The following is a 4,282-nucleotide window of genomic DNA, read 5'->3' on the forward strand; positions in this document are numbered from 1 at the left end:
TTTTGTTGTCTGATTGCTGTGGCTAGGACTTCAGAAATATGTTGAATAAAAGTGGTGACAGTGGACATCCTTGTCTTGTTCCTGATCTTAGGGGAAAATCTCTCAGTTTTCCCCCCATTAAGGATGATGTTAGCTGTGGGGTTTTCATAGATGGCCTTTATTACGTTGAGATATGTTCCCTCTAAACCTATTTTGTTGAAGGCTTTTATCATAAACGGATGTTGTACTTGTCAAATGCTTTTTCTGCATCTATTGCAATGATCATATGGTTCTTACCCTTTCTCCTATTGATGTGATGTATCACGTTGATTTGTAAATATTAAACCACTCTTGCAACCCAGGAATAAATCCCATTTGATTGTGGTGAATTTTTTTTTAATGTATTGTTGGATTTGGTTTGCTAGTATTTTACTGAGAATTTTTTCACTTATGTTCATCAGGGATATTGACCTGTAGTTCTCTTTTTTCATGGAGTCTTTGTCTGGTTTTGGTATCAGGGTAATACTAGCCTCCTAGAATGAATTTGGAAGTTTTCCTTTTCTATTTTTTGGAATAGTTTGAGAATAGGTATTAACTCTTTAAATGTTTGGTAGATTCGCCTGTGAAGCCATCTGGTCCTGGACTTGTGTTTCTTGGGAGTTTTTGGATTACTCACTCGATTTCTTTGCTGCTTATTGGTCTGTTCAAATTTTTTATTTCCTCCTATTTCAGTTTTGGGAGTTTATATGTTTCTAGGAATTTATCCATTTCTTCTAGCTTGTCCAATTTGTTGGCATATAGTTTTTCATAATATTCTCTTGTGACTGTTTCTATTCCTGCAGTGTTGGTTGTTATTCCTCCTCTCTCATTTATGATTTTATTTATCTGAGTCCTTTCTCTTTTTTTCTTGATAAGTCTGGCTAGAGGTTTATTAATTTTATTGACTTTTCAAAGAAACAGCTCCTGGTTTAATTGATCTGTTCTACTGTTATTTTAGTTTCTATATCATTTATTTCTGCTCTACTCTTCATTATTTCTTTCCTTCTGCTGTTTTTAAATTTTGTTTGTTGTTCTTTTTCTAGCTCATTTAGGTGCAAGGTTAGGTTCTTTATTTGAGATTTTTCTTGCTTCTTGAGGTGGACTTGTATTGCTATAAAATTCCCTCTTAGAACGGCTTTTGCTGCATCCCAGGGGTTTTGGACCATGTGTTTTCATTTGCATTTGTTCCCATGCACTTTTTATTTCTTCTTTGATTTCCTGGTTGACCCATTCATTCTTTAGTAGCATATTGTTTAACCTCCATGTGTTTGTTGTTTTTCCCAATTTTTCTTGAGGTTGATTTCTTTTTTCATAGCACTGTGGTCAGAAAAGGTATGTGGTATGATTTTGATCTTCTTAAATTTGTTGAGGTTTGTTTTGTGGGCTAATATATGATCTATTCTGGAGAATGTTCCATGTGCACTTAGAAAGAAGTGTATTCTGTTGTTTTAGGATGGAATATTCTGAATATAGCTGTTAAATCCATCTGTTCCAGTCGGTCATTCAAAACCATTGTTTCCTTGTTGATTTTCTGTTTAGATGATCTGTCCATTGCTGTGAGTGCAGTGTTAAAGTCCCCTACTATTATTGTGTTATCAATTCGTTCTTTTTATATTTGTTATTAACTGTTTTATGTATTCAGGTGCTCCTATTCTGGGTGCATAAATATTTACAATTATAATATCTTCTTGTTGGATTTCCCCTTTATTATTCCTTGTCTCTTTGTTATAGTCTTTGTTTTAAAGTCTAGTTTGTTTGATATAAGTATTGCTATTCTGGCTTTCTTTTGACATCCATTTGTATGATACATGTTTCTCCATCCTCTCACTTCCAATCTGCAAGTGTCTTTAGATCTAAAGTGGGTCTCTTGTAGGCAGCATGTAAATAGGTCTTTTTTTTATCCATTCTGTCACCCTATATATTTTCATTGGAACATTTAGTCCATTGACATTCACAGTAATTATTGATAAATATGTATTTATTGCCATTTTATTACTTGTTCTGTGGTTGTTTCTGAAGATTTCCTCTGATCCTTTCCTGTCTTTCTCTTTCATGTTTTGTTGATTTTCTTTAATAATATAATTGGATTTCTTTCTCTTTGTTCCTTGTATATTTATTAATGGTTTTAGGTATACGGTTACCATTAGATTTGGATATAACCTCTTCTGCATATAGCAGTCTATATTTAGTTGATGGTTGTTTAAGTTTGAATCCATTCTTTTTTCCTCTCCTCCCCACCTTTTAAGTATATGTTATTATATTTTATATCCTTTTCTTGTGAGTTCCTTGACTGATTTTTTATAGAAATATTCATTTTTACTGCTTTTGTGTTTTTCCTGCCTTTATATTGTCACTTTTGGTCTCTCCTTACCACTCAAATAGTCTCCTTTAATATTTTCTGAAGGGCTGGTTTAGTGGTCACAAACTCTTTAGTCTTTGTGTCTGGGAAACTCTTTATCTCTCCTTCTATTCTGAATGATAGCCTTGCTGGATAGAGTATTCTTGGCTGCAGATTTTTCCCATTCAGCACTTTGAATCTATCATGCCCCTCTCTTCTGGCTTGCCAAGTTTCTGTTGAAAAATCTCCTGCTAGCGTTATGGGCTTTCCCTTGTAAGTTGCTGACTTCTTTTGTCTTGTTGCTTTTAAGATTTTTTCTTTATCACTATATTTGCAAATTTAACTATAATATGTCTTGGTGTCTACTTGCTTTTGTTGACTGTGTTGGGGTTTTCTATGCCTCCTGGATCTGGATATCTGCTTCCTTCCCCAGATTACAGAAGTTTTCAGCTATTACTCCTTCAAATAAATAATCTGCCCCCTTTTCTCTCTCTTTTTCTTCTGGAACTCCTATAATATGAATATTTTTACCTGTGATGGAGTCACTGAATTCTCTAAGTCTATTCTCATTTTGCATTATTCTTTCCTCTCTCTTTTATTCTAGCTTGATTACTTTCCATTACTCCTCATTTCACTTATTGATCCCTTTATCTCTCCTCTATTATTCCTTATCTCTGTGTTAAGGGTCTCTCTCATGTCCTCCACTGTTTTCTCAAGTTCAGTGAGTATCCTTATGATCATTGCTTTAAATCCTTTATGAGGCATTTTACTTATATCTATTTCACTTAGATCTCTGGTTGTGGCCTTGTCCTGTTTTTTCATTTGGGATAAATTTCTCTGTTTCCTCATTTTTTTTGGCCTCATTGTGTCTATTTCAGTGTATTAAAGTCACCTGTATCTTCTGCTCTTGAAAGTAGGAACTCTATGAAGTAGTAGTTCTGGATCACCCTCTGTTCACCAGAACCTGGCACTTCAGGAGAGTATCCTATGTGTGTTACTTATGCCCTGTTGTTGTGTCTGGGTCACTTTTCCTTTCAGTGCAGTTGCTGGCACTGACTCTGTGCCTGTTGTGGACTGTGTTTGCTCTCTGTGGTATTAGTGGGACCCAGGTAGCCCAGCTCTGGGGGCGGGGGGTGCCCACCAGGGAACTTGGAAGCAGGATGATGGTGTTAGCAAAATGTGTGCTGGGCCACTAGTCCTATGCCAGATCTCCTGAAGTACTGCAGTGTCTGGGGACTTCATGCTGGGGTGGCCAGGTGTGTGTGGCTGGGGGCAGTGCACAGCAGTGGCTGGGGCATGCAGCTGTGCATGGTGTGGTGTTTTGGCCCAGTGTCGTGGCTGGGCACATCGCTCAAGTGTGGCTGGGGTGGATGATTTGGTGCATTGTGCAAGGGCATCTGTGGGTGCCTGGCTGGGCATGGTGCACGATTGCAGCCAGGGGTGTGTAGCTGGGCAAGACACAAGGGAGTCTGGGGGCACACTGCTAAGTGAGGCATGGTGGACGTGTGTGGCGCTCAGTGGCAGCTATGCACCCAGCAGCTGTGCAGGGCACTTGCTAGGCTTTAACCAAATTTGCCTTGAGCCCAGGGCCAAGGCCAACAGGTTTGGTGTGAGTGAGCCCTCAGGAGAACTCTTAGGTGGCACACTGTCAAGGGGTTAGGTAACAAGTGTCTGCGTAGCCCTGCCTTCTGCAGTTGTCTCTGTGCTAATGCCAAAGGGTGGGGGAGGAAAATGGCACCTACCAGCTCCTTGCTTTTTTGGAGAAGTCCCCCAACATGCTCTGAAATCAGTATGAGCAGATTTGTCTCCCATTTGTCCTGGGAGGGTTATTTTAACTGCCATTTTTATGTTGCCTATTTAAGGGTGGCAACCCAGCTATCACTTGCTTTCTGGGTGCACCCATTGCTGAGTCAGCTGACCTCCAAA

This window comes from Zalophus californianus, chromosome X (genome assembly GCF_009762305.2).
Source record: "Zalophus californianus isolate mZalCal1 chromosome X, mZalCal1.pri.v2, whole genome shotgun sequence".
In the NCBI taxonomy this organism is placed as follows: Eukaryota; Metazoa; Chordata; class Mammalia; order Carnivora; family Otariidae; genus Zalophus; species Zalophus californianus.